Genomic DNA, 22,677 nt, shown 5'->3' on the forward strand with positions numbered 1-22,677 from the left:
CATTTAAATGCATGAAACTCTGAGGCACTGACACAACAAAATGTGAAAAAAGTTCAAGGGGGTGTAGACTTTCTATAAGCACTGTACCTTTAGATATTGCAGCTTGGTAATAGTAGTGTACCCTGGCACTATTGTGTACTTGACTGTTTTGTTCCTATAACAAAAAATAATGAGTTTCATAAACAATGCAATGTAATTACAAATAATCACAATGTAATACTGTGGGGCATACCAAACAATTAATGTACTGTACAGTGCACATGTAACAAAAGGAGGGGGGGGGGGTTATAACTATTAGCAAATGTTTATGCAGCAGCCTCCACACTTGTCAAACCCTCTGGGCTATAAATATATTGTTCCAGTCTCCACTTACAGGTTTGCGTATCATCGTTGTCCTGTTTTATGTTTGCTGTGCTACATATGTTAAGATTGATAGTTATTTTGTATAAACCAGGGATAACACGCTGATTTGCATTTGCTACATTAATGAACAGCTAAAATGTCTGGTTTTACAGAATATACACCACTGCCACCTGTAGACATTACCCATACATTTGTTGGTTAGCAGTTCTTTGTAAATAATACTGATGGATGAGCAGTTTGCTATGTTGGCAGAATAAACAATAAATAAATTGACTTAGTTCAAATGTACAAACTGTGTTGCAGTGACAATACAAGAAATACACTTACTTACAAATACATTAAGAATAATTAAAGACAAAGCCCTATGGTGTAGTCCATAATCGTGGAGTGGCCCTTTAAATTATATGTGCATAGCACCTGATCATGTAAGTACCCACAACTGTGCACTTAGATTAGGCACATGATAATTTTGATATTTCCAGATCTTAACATGATAATGAACTACAAGCCTAACTACTACAACAGTTATCATGGGTGGAATAAATTACAATTCAGCGGATGTCAGAGAGCTACTGACCTCTGGAGGACAGTCTTAACTTCAGTTGCATATCTGATAAGAGTCACTTGTTAGCAATGCCAAATAAGATTATTTCTTTTGTTATAGCAACAGGCGGTTTTTGGAAGAAGATGTGGAAATTGTGTAATTTGTTGTAAGCCTTTTTACAAATTAAAATGCCTTCTGGTCCGAGTAATTTATCTGTCCCTCAGTTGTTAGAAATCCTGGTACCGTAAGAAACAGCAGTTCTTGTAATTGTTGTTAAAAACTTTAAGAAGTAGTAAATGTTTAAATTGTAGCAGTGTTGTGTTATTTATTTAATTTATGTATTTTTGTTTTGAGTGTATTTTAACCATTTGTGTTGTAAAATAGCGTTCCTGAATACTGGCAAACATGATAACAGAAACCACTATTCAATCTTATGTTGAACACTATAGTACAGTGTGTGGCAGGGCAGAGAGGGGGGTTTATGGCTGGCAGCCATCTTGGCTCAAGAGTGGCTAAAAAGCCTGGAGCCACATGGTGTAAATAAAGAGAAAGAATAAAAGTGTGTGAAGCAGTCTTCCATGTCTGGGTTGCTATTTTTGCTGCAGACCATCCTGACCACTAGGGAACTGCTCCACAAGTATGATACAGTATACTAACGACTAGGGCACTGCTCCACAAGTATGATACAGTATACTGTACTGTTGTGTTTTGGCCAATATGACTACAGCAGCAGTGTTCATCCTGGCGTCCTGTCTAAATTCAAATACCGGTAAAGTGGATATAATAAATACCCCCTCAGTCCCTGTGGCTCACCTGGTAAAGGCTCAGATGTGTGATGTGCAGCATGAGTCATATATCAGGTTCATGTCCTGGCTAAGTTGTTGGTCTTTGCTGTTAATCCTTTCATGTTGCTGATAGCTGTAGTTATGAATTTAAACGCTTGTTCAGTTTGTAATGTATTGGTGGTGTTGGTTTTAAATGGTAACATAGTATAAAACAAAAGCAACTAAATACCATTCTAATAACATTAATAAAAGCCTTAAACATTAGAAAGAGGACACAGTAGAAGTGTGAGATTTCATTACTGTATTTCCTTCAACCAATACAATAAGCTTTGGTCCAAATTTAAATAGTAATTCATGTTTAAATACAGTATGTACACCGTAACCACATATATGACTAATGACAGCAGCATCAATAATATACAGCTATGACCAAAAGTTTTCACCTAGAATTTTAGGATTGAGACATAATTAAAAAGAATCCTATAGAACAGAATTTGTGGTATTTTATTCAACATCATGTAATCAAAGAAACAACAATTTGTCAGTAAATGGAAAACTATAAATTGGAATGGAATTCAATATGTTAATGTAACATTATTCAGCAGGTTTCATTCAAATTGATGAAGCAAAATGTGTTAATTCTATAGGCTGATGCAAAAGTTTTGTCCATAGATGTAAATGTGTTATGTATGCATGAAACCGGATTATGCAGAACCATACCGATTAGAGGCAGGCAAGGCCTATAATATGCTAATAATTATGTGGTAATCTAGAAAAAAAACACACGCACAATTGTAAATTCACACAGAAACATTATTTTTTGTATTTAAAAAATGGTGGCACCAACCTTGAAGAAGAACACTGGATCTGGAACTGGACTGAAGCCATCACCTGATCTACGCCTGATCGCCACCTACAAATGCTATTACATTAAATTGCCGTGGAATAGCCTGACAAATATAAATACAGCTATCCTTCACAATTAAGTTTATATTATAGTTATTTTAAATAAATAGCAGTGTTGCTTGAGCGTTTAGAGCTTAAAGAGCTTATCTGAAAAGTTTTAAAATATTTATTTGAAGAAAATAAACCTTGTATGTAGAACGAATAGAGGTTGTAGTGCCCCATTAAACTACAATAACAAATCCCTGCCTCCATCAGCCCAGTGCTGGCAAATAATCCACCTTAAAAGTTGGACCGGAGCTAATTTACAACAATAAACATATTCTTGGTTAATTACCTTAGGATCCTGTCAGTAAACATCTGTGAAACAAATGTCCAAGGCCCTTAAAAAAGAGCCAACATAATCATAGAGGCCAGTTGTACAGTCCAGAGCAGAGCCTGCACCATGGCTCTGTTATTCCTGCTGTGTGCTTTACCTTTCCTGGCAGTGGTTACTGGTCAGCCCAACTTTATCCCAGACGAGCCCTGGGCCAACATGTACAGACAGGGCTTCAACTTCCAGTGCCCTCATGGGGAAGTCATTATGGCCATCAGGAGCTACTTCAGTAAGAAGGAGGGCTCATCCAGGCTGTGGACCTTCGCATTCCAGCCCACGCCATCTACCATGGGGGAACCAGCTGAGTGCTGGTGGGACGACATCAACCGTGGTGGGCAGGAGTGGTAAGGCATTCCTTTTGTCATGACATTGGTGGGTCTGCAGGCAGTGCTACTGCATGACTGGTCTAAAGATGCTTAATATTGTAAATTCTAAAAGGGTTAATCTTAAACAACTTTTGGTTATGTGTGGTATCGATTTCAGTCCAAATAAAATTAGAAGAAAACTTCTTTTAGGTAGTCATAAAAGTCAACTTTTTGTATAAAATGGTATTTGCAACATTGCTATAAATTGTACTGCATGTTAACACACTGTTTTTTTTATATTTACAACTTTAGGTACATCGAAGGGACTTACTGGAATGCTTTTATGACATAACTGCTTCTATCCTGTTTTCTAAAACATGTAATCAAATTGGTTAGATGCAGTCTTTAGATGTGCTGAGCTATCAGACTCTTGAACTAGAAGTTAAGTTACTATGTTGCTTAGGAGTGCAAACAAATAGTATAACTGGCTGGATCATGGATCTGAAATATTTGATTACCGTGGAAACACTGCTAGATATAAACTTATTTTGAAAGGATAACAGGTATCTGCAGGGCTCAGTTGAGAAGACTGTTTTAATGAATGGTAGAAGACATTTGCTAGAAGCAAAATCAACCTTTTGCTATAATACATCCAGTATTATTTTAGGTGGTGCAGAAAGCATATTTGTGATCAGTAAAAATGTGTATAAATATTAAAAACAATAAGTGCAGGAATAATTTTCATTTTATCATCATACTTTATAGTCATTTGTCTTTCAATAAATCTTTTTTTGGTCTGCTATTCTGTACATAAAATGTATCATTGAAAATGGATTTAGAATCAGTTGCACAACCTGGGAAACGTTTCATTCTTTTGGTGAGATTTAATTTGAAATGTCTTTAATAACAATTTAAAATACAAAGTGCTACAAAACAATTCCAGTCAATCCCTCCTAATAGGCATTCCTATCATTTTGTCAGTCTCACAATATGAAACACACACACATTATGCTAAAGGGGGATTTAATTTTTGAATGGTATTTTGTTTCAAACTTCTAGTGAAGAACATGTTCCCTTTCAATTCGAAGACAACCACCAGCAAACATTATGTATGGGATATGCCTGCCTATTGGATAAGTATCGCTGAGCTCTCTATACCAGAGCTGCCGATAGGCCCCTTCCTGGGTAGATGCACTTGGTCCTGCCCACCGAGGAAGCCATTTCTCTTTTTCCTTCTCAAGATGGTAAGGTAAGACCTCCATGTCTAGCTGAGCGTGTTGGTAGAAAAGAGCTTCTCGAGTCGAAATAAGTCTATTGTATTTCCCTTGCATTCGTACTGAAATCTGGCTCATCACTTTCCCGGAATCAACGACTTTGAAAAGACCAAACTGTTTGCATTTCAGTGGTCTCCTCTCTTGTGTGGTAGGCCACTCTTTGTTATCTGTCTGTCGGGTATGAGCGACAGCTTGTGCAGTCACCTGCGAGTTGTTGTCTGTTTCTTTTTTGAGAATACAAAGTTCCTCCACAATGCTAGGCCTTGCTGCATCCCCACTGTTGAGTGACTCTTCCAGCCATGCTCTCCTCCATGGGGATAGGGCTTGCCGCAACCCTGCTGTCAAGTAGACCTCACCGACTGCTTAGGGCTGCCCACCTCGGTGAGTCAGGCCTTGTAAACAAACAGTGTGCTCTCCCCTATCTGTGTATTCTACTGTGGTTTTTTTCTGTCTGTTTCAACTCTCCCACCGCTGTTTTGGCCCTTGTGTCCCTCTGGTACACGCTACACGCTGACCAGGTGTGTGACCATGCGTTAGGGTAGGCTTCACTACCGGGGTGCACGCATAGCCCTTGGTCTTTGATATCTTGGTGCACAAGGTGCTTATTGCATACAGGACATGGTGCCCAGCACTACAGCGTCAGCGCAGACACAGCGCCACACAGTACACAGTGCACATAGTGCTCTCGGTACTTGGTACGCACGGTGCACATAGTGCACGAGGTGCTTGGCCCACTGCTACAGCGCTAGTGTATGAATGCATGGTGGTGCACGGTACTCGGTGCGCACAGTGATCGGTACACACTGTGCACACGGTACTTAGTGCCCACTGCTACAGAGCTAGTGCAAGTGTGCACCTTGTGCTCTCCTGATTGCCTACTGCAGCCACTCGAGCCTGTGTATCCACCCTGGTGTATACTATGCTCTTCTCCGGGTTGTGTTGACTACATGCAGATAAGGCTAGGCACCACTCAGTGCTTCGACACCCTCGGTGCTGAGATGCTCCATGCCTCAGTGCTTAGCGCCACAGCATGTCAGTAACACCTGCACTCAGTGCCCCGATTCTTCAGTATACCAGTATTGTATTCTACCTCACTCAGTGTCCTCTGTGCTTCTACCTCCTCTGACCATCCCTTTGGACCAGCGGCTGAGGAATTGCTGCAGGGCTCTCAATGAGAACGCCTTGCATCTCGGCAGGTAGAGAACGAGACGCCGGCATCCATCGTACTTGCCACGCTGTCTGGCAGGGTGAATGGTTAATCACACTAGATTCCACGTTCCTATTCATCCTTTCAAGGGAGTGTCTTTGAGTTTTCCGTGCTGTGATTCTGCCTCTTATCCCCCGCACATTTTCAAAGTGCATGTATGCCATCCTAGCTCCCTTGCGGCTGCAAGTGATCAGGGTGATGAACTACCTGGAAAACTGGTTGATCTGTCGAAGTCGCAGGAAGGAGCAGTGACCAACATAACGATGCCAGAGCCAATTACTACCGGTATAAAGTATGGTCTACTTGAGTATCCGGCTGGATTCCCTTACGATGCAAGCCTACCTGTCAGACTTGCCATTCGCAACTGCCTGGCCCTGTTCAACAAGGGTTCACAGTACAATTGGTGTTGTGTTAAAAAGTATTGGGTCTGATGGCCACGGCTTCATCATCCACCCAACTAGGATTACTCCACGTGGGCCTGATCTAAGTGTGGCTCAGTGCCTTTCGGCTGCACCCCAAGTGCGACAGCCACTGTCAGCTGACCACGTCTCATCTATGCTGGGAAGCTCTATGCTGGTGGAAGCAAGCCTCTCACCTGAGCGAAGGCGTAAGGATGGGAGTGATACATAACCGTCAGTTGTTGATGACAGATGCATCCAACTCTGGTTGGGAGCGGTCTGGGCAGGCAGAGGAGTTCGCAAACCCTGGTTGGATAGCTGGACATCTCTGCACAATAAATTCATCTCCTGACCTTCATCGAGAAGGTCAGGCGTGACAAGGAAACAGTTCTTCTGGTGGCCCCTAGATGGCAGAGGAGATTGGTTTTTAAAGCTTCTGCGTGTGGATCTCCTCAGTGAGGCGCAAGGCACCCTTTCTCACCCAGGACCAGGCAGACTCCAACTGTGGGTCTGGCCCCTGTCCCCCTTAGGGCTCTCAGACGCAGATACTGCAGAATGCTAGGGTTGCCTCCACAGGGGCGTTACATGCCATATGTGGAAGCATTTTCAAAATTGATGCATGACCCCAATTATTGCCCTATAGTAACTAATTAGCAGTTTCTGGAAGATCTGTTAGAGGCGGGTCTATCCACCTCTACGTTGAAAGTGTACCTAGCAGCCATATCTGCATGCAATATCCCCATTGACTCAGTGTCCCAGGCGCTTATATACTAGTGACCCATTTTTTGAAGGGTGCTCAGTGGTTACGCCCTATCAGGAGAGCCGTTCTCCCTGAATGGAGCCTTGATGTACTGGAGGCTCTCACGAAGACCCCTTTTGAGCCAATACACTCCATAGAGTTGAAACATCTGTCTATGAAGACATCATTCCTCTTGGCTACCACCTTGGCAAAGCAGGTCAGTTGTTGGTGCACAGCTCCTGTATGCGTATTTGGGACGATGGCAGCAGGGTGCCACGGCATACAAACCCTGCTTTCTTCCCCAAGGCGATTACAGCCTTCCACATGAATTGGAGTCTTTCCATCCACCTCCGTTTGCTGCAGAGGAGGATCGGAGATTGAATTTCCTCTGCCCAATGCGGGCATTGAGGTGTTATGTGGATAAGACCAGAGCTCTGCGTCAAACTGACCAGCTCTTTGTCATGCCACCTGACATAAAAGGAGGCCTCTGCTTTCCATTGAGAGGAGGGAGCTGAGGAAGCAGGTTGGTGGTTTTTCTAAATCCAGCGAAGGCATTGCCCAGCCTGGAAATCTTTATTTTTGTAAGTTTTGCTTTTTGTGTCTTTCTTTTTGTGTTTAAACATCTTTATTTTTGCCCTTGTGCCTTTTTATTTTGTGTTTATTTATAATAAGAGCGTTATTTTTTTAAACTGCAGTCTGTCTCTGGGCCTCTATCCACTTGCCAGCCTGTCACAAGGACTTTAGGGGATTGTTTTATAAAATGGTATTTAATTTTATGCTTGGATTATACTTATTTTTTCTTGTTGTCAAGTAAAGGTGAACTTAGTGTCCAGACAGAACAGCTACATTTTGATGATGGGGTTCCCTCATAAGAATCCAAAGTTTGCATTTTTTTGATTTTGTGCAAAAATACAACTTCTATTGCAGGTACATGCAATGATTTTCAATGGCAGCATGAGACCTATGGTAAATGTGTCACTGGTAGAATAGTATCAATAGTATGCAGTACTTTAATTTTTAACCAAATTGCATAAAAAATAAACCTGTAACAGTGATTTAGACATGAAAATTCTGGGTTCATGCAGTGAGAAGGCTTTTGATTACAAGTACAGCAATAATGCACACATTATTCACACTGGCCCTTATGAGATGTAAACCCCTGCTAAGATTCAGAACTCCACTACATCTTATCCTGTGTACATGTGTTCTGGCTACAATACCTCTTTGATTTTTTTTGTGTCACTATTTTGTTGTTTTGTGTGCCACAACTCAACTGATTTCATGGAGATGTAGCGCGATGTCACTGCATCCATTTCCATTATAAACCAAACAACTTGTTTTGCCAAGCAGACTGAATAACAAAAATGAGAAATGCATGAAAGTAATAAGTGCTGACGATGTATAAAATGCCAAAAATCACCAGTAGTCTTTACCACTTGTTTTTGTTTTGTCACTTGGTACTTTTTTTTTTTTTTTAAATTCTCTATAAAATTAGAATATACTGAATTTAATCTCCAGGATAAAGTCCTTAGTGTCTAGGATAATTCATTGGCTGAGAGCATGACAATTATCAGTTATGAACATTTAACGTTTCAGATGTTTCTTCATTTTGTGGAATGTTGTTTGTTGCATTGATATTTATTGAACCTAAGAGAATAGCTGGCAACATTAACACCTGCAAAAAGCATATATAAAAAGGAAGGAATTTTTGGAATTTGTTAAACTGGGTCATCTCCACAACAAGCACCACTACATTATTTTGCAGGCAACTCACTTGTATTTTAAACACACTTGTTGCTATGGTGAATCAATAGACTTCTTTCCACCCAATCAAAACAGAGGAAGCAACAAGACAAGTGACTGAACTGTGGTGCTCTCTTTTGCTACCCTACACATATGAACCTGAGACACTCATTTCTAAAACAAAAGTATTTGCCTCTTATGTCGCATAAACATAGAAAGCTTATTGAGATTTAAATGGAGTATAAAATACTAATTATGTTGATATACTTTCACTGCTACTTTATAATTAAAGGGTGTTTGAATATATAAACCGTATTTTTATCTAAACAATGCCATAACATCTTATTCTATTGAGTTCTGTCTGTAAAAATATTTAAAATGCCAGGGCGAGTACTGGTTTCATGATTTAAACAACAGCTGGAAGAAGAGTTACCAACTTTAAGATCAATTTTATAGACCCCAAAGGAGTAGTAATTTATATTAGTGTGAGCAACTGTTCATTCTGATGAAAACCTTTCTAGATTGTTTTTCTTTTAATTTAGGATTTCCAACTTTTTCAAGTACAAAGCTAAAAAGAAAAGGGATGTAAAAGCGTTGGTTGAATTTCTTTTAAGTGATGAAGACATTTGGCAGTTAAGATGATAGACGTTAAACACACATTAAAGCTTTAGCTGTTTAACCTGTTATCAATCATTTCGTTTTAAATCAGTAGTGGAGGAATTCACACATAGATCCAGCTCTGGGCTGTGAGCCATGATTTAACAAGTACGTGTTGGTGGTGCCCATAGTCAGAGCTTTAAAACTGAGCTACTAACGCTGGTCCATTCTGGTTTCTAAACTATTTAAGTTATTTCCACCCACCACTGTTTCAAAGTACAGCACATAATGGCCTACACTACTGGTGCAGTTTATGGTCATGCTAGCAGGAGCCCAATTTAAACTAATCCCTTTCATTATCTTCTTTGGGTTCAATCATTACAATTACAGCCCCTTTCAGTTGCTTTTTTTTTTTTTTTTTTTTTAAAAAAACCAAGCTGTGTTCAGCAACTAAAGGGTAATATTTCTAGTGTGCTGTATAAACCTGAAATACAGTATGCAGTTGTCTTTCTGCAAATCAGGTCATGTGACCTACTGCAAAGGAGTTGATTATATACTAAAAATAAACACATTTTCCTTGGTTTAGCTACAATATGGTAAAAAAAAAAAGAAGTAAAGAAAAGGGATTTAAAAACCTTGGTCATCGTGTAAGAAAGATTGGGAGATGTTTTAATTGAGGGAGCAGCAGACAGAGAAACGTTCTCTCCCTAATGACACGGTGACACCTGAAAAATTATGTTCCCCAGGCTGGGAATCAACTGATTTACATACAAGTAGATGTTAGGTGCAGTATTTTGAATGTAACACTTAAAAACTTAATGTCAGCTCAATCATACATTTATTATTTTCATTTCCAATGTGTGAACAATATGTATCATTACACAATTAAATACGGTGACTGTATGTCACAATGTCTATATATTCACTTGGGGGTCCTCAGTCAGGATGCCAAGAAAGCTTAGGGTCCCCTATTCCAGGCAGTTCTGTGGAAAATGTTTTACCTTTGACTATTTTCTCTAATCCAGACCTTATGTTTTCACAAGCTATTTACTATTCTGGGAGTCCAGCTACTGTCTGCTATTGAAGGACCGAACCCATAAATAGTGTATCCAAGCATTTCTTCTTTTTTTAATCTATAATCAGAGGCATGCTTATTCTCAGTCCTGTGGTACATCTCCTGTACGATGACTGCCTTTTCAAATGCAAAAACAGGACATCTACCACTTTTGTAAGTGTATCTGTGTGAGTGTGTGTGTGTGTGTGTGGGGGGGGGGGGGGGGGGGGGGGGGGGGGGGTATTATGTATTTACATATTTAATAACAGTATTTCAAAATTAAATATAAACTTGGAATGCTTCTTAATATCGCTTTAACCCCAGTTTCTGATTCTAAAATATTTTCTATACAATGTATAGAAGAAGAAGAAGAAAAAAAAAAACACTTGTTGAATCATTTGCACTTTTCCTAGTCCACATGTACAGCCTTACACCCTAACCCATTATTACTCTCTGGATTTGCACAGGTGCTTAAATTTTTCCTGGGGTGGAGTAGGCCTAGCTGTGGGTCCTTCCTTTACCGACGTATCAGTGTCACTTCAACTTTTATAGTCAGCCATTTAGCATAAACAAAGAAAACACTGAAATTAAAATATTCTACGAATTGCAAGGGATATTTAGGGACTGTCCTGTCCAATTAGGGACAGGTGGTCACTCTGATCTCCTGTCCAATTGTATTATGAACGGGTGATTTTTACACCTGACTCGTAGCTGACACTAGAGTAAAATGGAAAAATGATATCTCTTTCACTGCTCTGCTGTAATTTCAGACAGTGTGCACTGACCTTGAGCCTTGTGGCAGAATGAAAAATAACATTTTAGCTGTTGCTCCTTTGAGTGCAAGGCTAGATACACAGCCAGCTTCAGAAAGGTCACAATGCACTGAGCACAAGGCCAGGCAAAATGAAAACAACTGTTGAAGACCCCAAATACCTTTTATTTTATTTTGATAAATTAAAAAAAAAAAAAAACATATTCAGATATTTATCATTTATTAAGTGCCTTTTATAATCTTTTTAAATAATGTTGTTGATACATGTTAGTAGGATCCACAACTTTGGCACTAACCAGAAATGCTCTCTGTCCATTCAACTGCAAATGGATGCCATTGTTCAAACCCAGGGACATCAAAGGCAAGACAGGTCACTTCACAAATCATTGCAACACAGCCAGAGGAACATGCAGTACTAGTATTGCTCATTCTCTACAAAGTTAGACTTGCTTGTCAAACACAAAAACAAAGCTTTGGTTTGAATGCAGCTTAAGCATTACAAAACTGCAACACAACTTTTATAAAGAGAGCAAACAACTGTCAGCATTATGAATTCAATGCCAATGCCCCTCACCTTTCATGACTGAGCACTAGAATCACAATATCCAGAGGCATCCGGATTACATGGTTCAGATTCCGAGTGTTCACTTCTGCATAATGCACAGCCCCAGGGCAACTAAAGTTAATAAAATAATGAAAATACAAGGGGGATCCTGAGTGGTGCACCAGGTAAAGGCACGACTCGTGGAGGGCAGGATGCATCCCATAGCCTGAACATCACCAGTTCAAGTCCAGGCTATTCCATTGCCAACTGTGGATGGGAGTTCCCAGAGGGCAGTGCACAATTGGCTGAGCACTGCCCGAAGGGGAGGGAGGTGTTAGGTCAGCCAAAGTGTCCTCAGCTCACCAGCAACCCCTGTAGTCTGTCCAGACACCTGCAGGCTTGCCTATAAGCTGCCTGGAGCTGCTGTTGTCCTCCAAGTTGGCTGCACAGTGAGTTCACAGTGTGAAAAGAAGCAGTTGGCTGACGGCACACAATTCAGAGGACAACATGTGTTCATCTTCACCCTCCCGAGTCAGTGCAGGGGTGGTAGCAGTGAGCCAAGCTTAAAAAAAATAAGTGGGTTTGGCAGAGCAAAGCTCTGCCCTTTTTAAATTGGCAAGGATGGGGTTAATTTCCCCTACCTGCCTGGGTTTATTATGTTCAGGTGGCTGGGGTTGATTAGTTGATTAGGTTAATTAACAATCAATCAGCACCCAGCCACCTGACATAAAAGGAGGCCTCTGCTTCTCATTTGGGAGGAGGGAGCTGAGGAAGTAGGTTGGTGCTTTGTTTGTATGTTTGAATCCAGTGAAGGCATTGCTCAGCCTGAAAATTGTTATTTTTGTTTTTTTGTCTTGCTTTATTTGTGTTTAAATCCCTTTGTTTTGGCCCTTGTGCCCTTTCATTGTTGTGTTTATTTATAATAAAATAGTATTTTTTTTTTTTTTTTTTAACTACAGACTGTCTCTGGGCCTCTATCCACTCGCCAGCCTGCCACAGTGGGTGTTCTAAACTGGGAGATAACAAAAAATAATAATTGGCGATGACTACATTTTAAATATACTCTCTGTCAAAACTATTACTATTATTTTTTTCTTTATATTAGGGATGGCATTTATTGGTGAAATTTCAATTTGCAGAATTATAATATTATGTGAGCAATGCAGCTGATACAAATAAATAACAGAACAGCAGTGTTGTGGAAACCCTTAATCCTCCTTGATTCAAGTGTCAGCAGAAAAAGAAGAACGGTCTCACTAGCAGGAAGGATCATGTAGCTCCTGGTTTGAGTTCAAACAAGTCTGTTGAAGCATTATGCTATTTAGGTAAGTCAGTCTTCTTTCACCGTACGTTTGCAATGGTCAGCAGGCTCCATCTATTGTGTCTTACTAGAGACTGGAATTTTGTTTTCTGTTGAAGGATGTTCTGGTTACACAGGCACACACTACCATGTATCTTGTGAAACTTTGTATCTGTCTTCCCATTGTTGCTTAATGTTTGCACACAAGACTCATACCAATTATAGGTCCAGTGAATCGCATGATTCTATAAATGTGCATACATGATGGAATGAGGACTTTCTAATGTGCATGCTTTAGTTTTTGTGGACCATTTTTATTGCTTGTCCTATATGTTCTTATTACTTGGAGAAAAGCATAAAAAAATTGTTACTTCAGAAAACACTACAGTAGATTCAGTTGGCAAAAGCAAAATCAAATATACCATACTAACTGCATTCATTTTGTAAAATAGGGAGTTTTCCTGGGACGTGCATAGTTATACAAAGACAGTACAGAAAAGGGATACAAATATTACATTTTACTTATTAAACTAAATCAGCTCTTAAATAAAAGATGCAAAAAGTACATATTGATTTTGGTTGAACTGGCTAACAGACTACTGCATTGCAAAACATATCTTGTCAATATAGTTACTTATTTAGCAGACATCTTTATCCAAGGTGACTTGCAGAAACTAGGGTGTGTGAACTATGCATCAGCTACAGAGTCGCTTATAACAACTTCTCACTTGAAAGGCAGAGCACAAGAAGGTTAAGTGACTTGTTCAGGGACACGCAATGAGTGAGCTGGGCTTTGAACCAGGGACCTCCTTGTTACAAGCCCTTTTCTTTAACCACTGTACCACACAGCCTTCATGCAGACTGTGTTTTCCATTTTATGATTTTTGCGCCAAAGATTTATGTATTGAACACAATTTTTATGCACATTTTGATTTGTTGACACTTTGTTTAATTTGGTTTTCTTTTCTCATGCACTATTTTGTAGTTTAATTATTCAAGAACATTTTTTAAATTCCTCTTGGAGCGCTACACCTGTAGGTAATTAATCCAATTAGCACATTGTTAGCTCCTGTTGTAGAGACTGGAGGAGAGACCCGTGCCCCATCTGCTCTACCTGTAACTAATAGACACATAGAGCAGTGGAGGGCCTGAGAAAGACCCGAGAGAGACCCTGGGCAGAGCAGGGGAGAGAGAGCAAGCAGAGGAAAGCAACTTGGAGAAAGAAATGAGGCGCAGAGCATGGAATGAGAGAAAGGAGGGCAATCAAAATGAAGAGAAGGAAGCAAGAGGTCAAATCGGCCAAACAGCAACCACGCAGAAAGAGGAAAGGAGAAGCCACAGACAATAACTCATGCAGAGCAGACGTAGAGAACCAGATAGCACATGGTCAATTCAGACTGCTGGTGACTGGGTGTGGCGGTGACTGGACAGGCGTGTTCCACGGAATTAATTTCTGGTTATCTCAAATACCAGGGAACAGTGGGATAAGAATCTACTGCCCACTTCCTCTTCTCGCAAGAGTCACTGAGCACTCAGATAAATGAACAAAGACGGTCAGATTGAACTTTAATGACTTTGACCACAAATGTTGAGTGGTGAAAGAGAAACATAGATCTGGAAACACCCTTTGTATGATAATTAGAGCTGAGGGATACAGGGTTTGTCTGGGTGGGTGGCCTTTGTGGGTGAAGGGATATCAATTGGTGAATACTGGATACAGTGTTAATTATATGGATTATAATAAATTGTGGGAAGCGAGTCGCCACACATGTTGGTTGCCTTATGTTCCAGATGGTGGTACTAGAGGCATAAGTGTGTACCATAAATTACATTTGATATTTATTAATTAAATGGCTGAAATGGGTGGTCAACTGAATAACATTTTTTAAATGTATATGCTGTGTTCTCAATTCTGGCTGGTGGTGAACTTTAGGTGGTGTGGCTCCCCAGTGGAAGTATTATCAAACTTCTATAAGCCTTTTCTTTTTAATGAGTGCTAAGGTGCGAGTGCACGATTAAGAGGTATTTTGTTATTTTATTTCTAGTTCTCTGTACGGGTAACTCCTATGCTGGCATAGTCGGTATTGCTTTGATAAAGACTGGGACACACTCTTATTAGCAAAACTATGCAAGTTAATCAAAATCCTTTTAAATAAGGAAGGTTGTAACAACTTGAAACTGACCTTGTGTAACATGCTTGTACTTTAGTGTATGAACCTGCATGCCAAGAATTTGTGTTTGATCCAGGGTTCCAATTTGGATCCAAGCTGACTCTGCCCACTCTGGTTTGCATCACTTATTGTTCACCTTGTCTTGTGAATAACAGGCTTCCTCTGTTTTCATGCCCACTATGGAAACAGCATCTAAATGAATTCATTTGGAACATACAGTGCATACTGTAAGGTAACTGGTTAGGGATAAACTCTAAAATATTCTTACAGACTTCTTAAATTAGTTTTAATTGGATTTATTATGACTTTAGTATTCTACACACTTAAATTTTATGTACATTTATAATACTTTCATGCACTTTTAGAGATTTTGGCTTTCAAAGTTTTGATACTCAAAGACCCTATTGAATAATCAAATTGTGGTGGATTTTAGATCCACAGCATGAAAATGAGAATACTTGTTGCAGTAAGGACTGTTAGGTGATATTTGAGCTGCCCATTGAGAAAGCAGGTCCTATACTATCTATTCTTTTCTGTTTATTTTAGCTCATAATGAATCATTAGGAAAGAACCTGTCAGATAAGACTACTGACTTTCCATGATTGGCATTTGCTGATATTTACATTTCTCCCGCATTGTTTTTATCTGCTGGATAGTAGCGCCAGTTTATTTGCATTTTAATGTCTATTACGATATCTAAAACATTATGCACAAATGTTAACCCTTAATTGCATACCCTGACTTGCTTATTCTGTGTGGATCAATAAGGACTAACGTTTAACATTGTAGTTGGAAATGATGGGTGGTTGTGTAAAGTATACAACAGAGGATTATTGTAAGTTTTTGTGGTTTGTTCCTTCTTTGTAACTGTTTCTACAATGAGCAATCGCATAACTTAATCTATTTACTTAACTAAGAAAAGCTTTTGCATTCAATAGGCCATAACGGAACTTACAGTGAACTGTATGAATTGCAGGAACAAAAGACTTCATTTACTCACTGTGAACTCCTTTTGTTGGAATGTGTTGTGTGGGCTTTGCTAAAGCTAGAGCACAGGCGGAGGAGTTCTTATGATTCAAAGAGCATTTCTCAAGCATTTAGCAGTTTCTATGAATTCACTGGTTTCCAGGTCAGTCAGCCTAAAACATAAGCAAACTTGTTTTGTAAGCTGATGATATGAGATATTGTCTTCATTTGAATTATTGAAATTGCAGTTATTTCTACAGCAATAAGAATAGTTTCTTGATGCCCATATGTAACAGGGGTGGACTGCTCACACCACAGTCCAGTGTCTTAACAACTATACAAGAGAGCCAGGCATTTGTGGTTTTAGAGCTTTTAACCTCATCAGACAGGGGTCAGAAATCGAAACAGCAGAGTATCGCACAACACTGCTCATTCATTACACACATGGATAGACAGAGGACCTTAAAACATCAGTAAGACAGACAGGCCTTTAATCATAAACCATGGGTATACTCATAAGCACTGAACATCTTAATACAGTACTATATCCATCAAATGAGTACAAATGACTTGTGATATGGTTTACTGCAAATAAAACTAATATCTTAAAATACCTTTTTGGTACTGAGCTGTACATTTTATTCTGCTTTGCCAAAATTAATGGCATACTTCAAAAACAAATATCTTAGCTATGATGTTGTGTCTCATTGTTTTAGCACAGACTCAACAGCATCAGAAGCTAATAGATCCCAGGAGGTGTTCTTTGACTAAACTAATTGCTCTCAGCATGAGGTCAACCAACTGAGGTGAAAATCCACCCACATGCTTCCAGTTTATGAAAACAATTTCTCTCAAAGGATTAAACATGTGCCAAGTCTAGACATTTTCAAAGAAATGGATCACTTTACATATTCAAAACAACTGGCTTGTTCTGTGGTTGCTCTCTGCTTCGTTAAACAATAAACATATTACATAGTCATTTCTACTGTAACCTGTAAAGTGCTGCTTTCGGCTCATTATAGAACTTAAAAAAAAAAAAAAGCAAACTCCAGTGTAGTTGAGCATTGTGAAATCAAGGCAGAACATTCAATAGATATGGTGCAGTGTGATAATGATACATTTACCATGGTAAACTGTACAAGTTAGCTGGTATCTTCGGGTTAAGAGTTAATCGCGACTGGTAGATAATCTATTACTCTTTCATTATAAAGCTATAGTTACACCTGCTGTAAGATTTTTAAAACCAAAACTAAAAACAAACGGCATCAACATCATCCTCACTGTATTGTTTTTGTTATAATAGCTTACACCTGCCATTCATGATAAGGGCATTGCAAGTCGTGTGGAATTAAAGCTTGTCTGGTTGGCTAAGAGGAAGTCATTAACTGCCAGGAATCGACCAGTTTATGCTCAGTACAGTGTGTAGTGTAGTAACTTGTGTGCTTGCCAAAACATTTTGCATTCATTTTTAAGGCTGGTTTTCTGCACTGTGGTATGTACTGTACTTCTCAATACATTAAAATGTGTTGATTGTAGGTGACACTACAGTTTTCCGCTGAAAGCCTGAAATGCTGGCAGACGAGTGTCTGTCCTTCATTAATCACAGTAATGACTAATCAATAATTTCAGTTAATTTCCCCAGCAGTCAGATAGTGGGAAACAACACTGCACATGTGTGTAGAAAGAGAATATTAAATAACTTTTTTTTTTTTTTCTTTCAAGGTATCGGCTTTGCTCCAACAACGGCTTGGTAGCTGGTATCCAAAGCCAGTATTTCCCAGCAGTCCTGGATTGAGAATGGCAGTTTTACTGCTGTAGGTTCAGCCGAAGATGCCCTTATTCACCCACTTGAGTGTCAGCAATTATTTCCTCAGAGACCTCTGAAGGTTAAGATGGATATTTGCATGGAAAAAATGCATCGCACTTGCAGCTGAAATCCTATTTTTTTTAAGATAACATTTTGCTTTAGCGTTCAGTAAAATCATTAATAGTAGGAGGTAATGCATCTGAAAGAGAATTTGACTTTTTTTTTTAAAGTCTAATAGATTGGACTGGGCATTTTATATTTTAAGAACAGGAAGCATAACCTTTTTGCATGCTAAGAACACAATACTGTAGTATCTTTTTACAAACCATCCCCTATATTTAGAATGAGCTATTCTGCAGCATGTGCAGTTCTGTTTGTAATGAACAATGTGACCTTATTGGAAGAAAAATTTGCAATGCTAATGGTTGTGCCATTAACAAGGACAAAGGCAGCATTTAAGAAAGCACAATGAGTTTGATGTACCGCATACAGACTTATACAGGGCTGTAATCATTATTTGAACATATTGTCAGTCTTGGCTGTTTTTTTTTTTACATGTGATTTGACTGGGCTGTGGCAATGACAGTGTCTAATTCAACCGTGGGCAATTGAAATGAATGAAAGGGCCGCATGGGTGGACCAGACCCAACAACACACCCAAATGCCAGAAACTGCCAATTAAAAATACATAGATAAAGAAATAATCAGAAAAAACATTCCCTGACTAAAATATAAGCAATGATACCATTTCAACTGAATAACAAATATAATAGTAATAAATATGCAGATCCTACCATTAATGTGACTTTTGGGAGACCAATGTTTCCACCAGCTTTTTGAAAACTGCATAAGGCTGGTGCAAGCGCATAAAACGTCAGCAGAGAGATTTCCATCAGTCAGTCTGTTGCTAATTTTTCTCATTTCTTACACTGCCTTCACCACTTTTTGAAGCAGCTGCTATGTTTGACTCTTCGACACTCTTTTCACCTACTCTTGTCACAAATGTATCAATTTTAAACTCTCTTTGCTATCGGTAACCTAAACCTTCTTTTCCTAATTTAATTGCACTAAAGTATTGCACAAATTAAACTTACTAACAGCAACCATCTCCTAGCAACAGCCCTTGCAACAAACCGCCATGCGGCAGTCGTTCTCACAGTGAAACTTGAGAGCTACGGTTTTAAAGATAACAAATGATTTTCTAAAAATAAAATCTTCAATGATTAACCTTCTTACAAAATTGTTGCTTTTTGATTTCATAATTAATAAGAATTAATGTGTATTTATGTACTGTATTTCCTGCTGTCTGTTTGTGGTTGAATGCTGTGTTGTTCCAGCCCCGTTATGTTCTGCCATTGCTTACTTTTTGTGTGTGCTCCCGTACCATGTAACCCGCTGTTTGTCTTCCCTGGTCTGTTTCCCAATTGGTTGTTATCTGTCTGTCTTGATTGGTTGTTTGTCTGTGCCCATTGGTTCTGGTGTGCAGCTGTGGGCCAATGGGATGTGCGTCAGCTCCGGTTCCCTGTTTTGCATAAGGGGGTGGAGCTGAAGCTATAAGAAAGTGCTGCGACACCAAATTTGTTGTTTTTTCCAGGAAAGCAGTGAAGGCGTCAGAGAGCAGGTATAAATCGGTGCTGGAAGTAGTGTCCAGGAAGCAACAGCACTCCAGAAGGCAGTTCCAGGGCCCACCCTAGACAGCTGCCTCCGCATGCTCATGCTCAACCTCGGCGAGGGGCCTTGAGGTTGCAAGCATGCACCACTAGCTCTTGGGATATGTGGTCCTGATGTGTCACTCATATGCTGCTGTTTCTTCTCCCTCAGGACTGCTCTGCTATACTTTCCCATAAGTATGTTAGTGGTCGTCTTTGAATTCAAAGAGAACGTTAGGTTACTTACTGTAACCCTGGTTCCTTGAAAAAGAAGACCAACCAGTGAGGTCGCATTGGTCGCCCTCACGGGTTTGATGCAAAAGAGAAAGTGGAGGTGTTTATTGGCAGCTCTGATTTAAAATGCTCAGTGAATACCACCTACCTAAGGCAGGCAAATCCCATAAGTATGCTGGTGGTTGTCTTCTCTTTCAGGGAACCAAGGTTACGGTAAGAAATGTAGCATTTGCCACCACTGTTCTAATTGGCAGCATGGAAAAAAAGTATCTCTTTATTGATTTGATCAAATTTAATAAGATTTCAACTACAAATGAAAGCATCATTATTGCTTTTTATTATCTTGATTAAAGATACCATAATATAACAAGAATGACTAAATATCGAATAACAATATCAATTAAACATTTTCCTAAGAGAAAGAAATGACAGTAGGCTTTCACTTTGTGCAATACATGGCAATGGAAAATTGTTTTTGACACAGGCCAATTAAGGATATAATGTTCCCATAAATATTGAGTTTAGAATCAGATTTAGGAAGTGAATGCATTACTGCTTTCATGTCACTTCTATGTGAAACCTTTTCTGTCTGCATTCATTATAGATTACATTATGTTTTGTCATTTTAAGAGATCTATAGTTTAAAACTTGATAACAGAATTAACTTGGATAATTGTGTGATGCAATCGCTATCCCACCCCCAAGTTTCTTCCATCACTGTGCTATTGCCTTGCATTGACAGTTTATGGGAGATCAAAATATGTCCATACCGTTCTCTCGACAAAGTCGGATAATGTGGCTACAGAATAATAGCACCAAGTCAAAATTGTTAAACTAGTTTCCCAATTCCCAACATGCTGTTTGTCTAATACAGGTTCACACAGAATGTACCAGAGTGCTATTAAGAAGAAGGTGATATAGTTATTGAAAACTGTGGCTATTTCATAAGAGGTGCAAGCACTACTTTCAGTGCGGTGCACAGGTGAGTGTCTGCTATTCCTGTTCCTCATGGGTTATACATGGTTTTTATGGACAGTAATCGTTTGGGCATCTTCATTGAAATCATTTGACCCAAAAGGTTATTGCTTTTTGCTTCCAGATGCTGCTGCTCATAAAAAATACAACTTAAAGATGTTTTGTGGCCAGTCCATTATATATATATATATATATATATATATATATATATATATATATATATATATATATATATATATATATATATATATATTTTTTTTTTTTTTTTTTACACATTGATGAAGTTTAAATGTATTCTTACAGGTGGCTGAAATATTTTATTTTATGCATAGCAATGCTCCGTACAAGATCAGATTTATTTGAATAATTAGCTTTGATCGAAAGAGGTTTCAGACTTTTAAAAAGTTACATTGGATTAATGCACTTAACCGTCATAATGCTATTATGATATCCCGGAAACATGAAATAACTATAATGTATAACTTCTGGTAGCTTTCTTCCTGCATTTTACATTTGTTATTGTTTTGTTCTCGGGAAGTTTAGAGCACAATATTCTATGATGCAATGCTTTTACAACACTAATCTGGGCTAATTTACATTAAAAATACAGTGAGACTTACAGGGTTATTCCATTAGGATAAAGCAAGAAATTGAGAAATAATTGCTGTTGTGCACATGATCAAGAAAGTACTCGCTGTTCTGCCTGATGTAGTCTTTTCAGTTGTTACCTTGTATGCCTGAGATGAAGTAACTATATAGATAAATCTGCATGATACATGATGCTCCCAACCTTGGGGGTTCCAGGTCACTCAAAAGGGGCAAGTGTATTATGAGGTAGAATGTACAATACAATGTACAATGTTACCTGCTGCTCGTCTCACATTATTCTAAATTAGAGACTGTTCAATCCTCAGTCACCTAGAAGATCCATACAGCAGATTACACCCCACAAACTACCTGAAGTTACAGAGGCTCCATTAAACTGACATGGCTTTCTAAACATTTTGGATTTGGCTGTTGAAACATTGTTTCCATGATTGAGCACCCCTGACCTGTTACCTGTTTCCTCAACAACGACATTTGACATTCTGTACGGTATATGGTTACTGCTTTTATGAATTGGGTTTTTCCTTTTAAAAAGGCATTTCAAAAAATAAACATGAACATTATCTTTGCATTTTTGTGTTATTTATTTGTCCATTCAGAGATCGCCAGTGGAAGGACGTTGTGTGCCGAATGACAGACTTTGACTGCGATTTTAAAAACCTTTAGAAGGAAGCCATGAACCCAACCCATTGTGTGTTATCAAAGGATGGCCTATCAATCTCTGTTGAGAATGCCCATAGCAGTTATCTGCTACAATACTTGTGCAACAAAAACATATTTCAATAGAAATGCCATATCCTACTAAATGGTAGTATTCAAATTCTGACAGCTTTTTAATGGATTTATTTCAATAATTTGTCTAATTTTTTTACAACGTATTATTAACTTCTTTCTTGTATAAATACATTTGGTTTAATCTTATAACTTGTAGTTAATTTGTATAAAATAAAATATTTCTTTACTCTCGACTACTAAGGAAACTGAACTCTATACTTTTCTTAATTTGTATTTGTAAGCCACTGCAAGGACCTTTTTGCCCATCACTGTGCACTCCAAAGCATATGTCAAAAGTAAGTGTACCTAACTCAACACTTTGATTTACTATAACTAGCCCTGGCCACTGCTCTATTGACATTACTGTTCTAATACATTCTACTGGCTTCAATGTTTAAGTAATACAGATATATTATTATTCTGATAATGTTTAATGGCTTGAGGTTTTTTATTATTTTGGAAGCATGTTTAAATGTACTGTAGACTGATTTCCTTTGCTGCTGCTTGCAACGTTTCTTGTCTGCTTGTGTAGAGTCTCATTTGCTGTGAGTGGACACACACGGTGGGTGACGCTTAACATTTGGATCAGCA

General features: G+C 38.9%; 1 pseudogene; it reads left to right on the forward strand.

Annotated features, from left to right (window-relative positions):
• The first annotated feature begins 3,129 nt into the window (after positions 1-3,129).
• LOC121320338 lies at positions 3,130-21,978 on the forward strand (annotated as a pseudogene).
• The last annotated feature ends 699 nt before the right edge of the window (positions 21,979-22,677 follow it).

This window comes from Polyodon spathula, chromosome 9, assembly GCF_017654505.1.
Source record: "Polyodon spathula isolate WHYD16114869_AA chromosome 9, ASM1765450v1, whole genome shotgun sequence".
Taxonomy (NCBI): Eukaryota; Metazoa; Chordata; class Actinopteri; order Acipenseriformes; family Polyodontidae; genus Polyodon; species Polyodon spathula.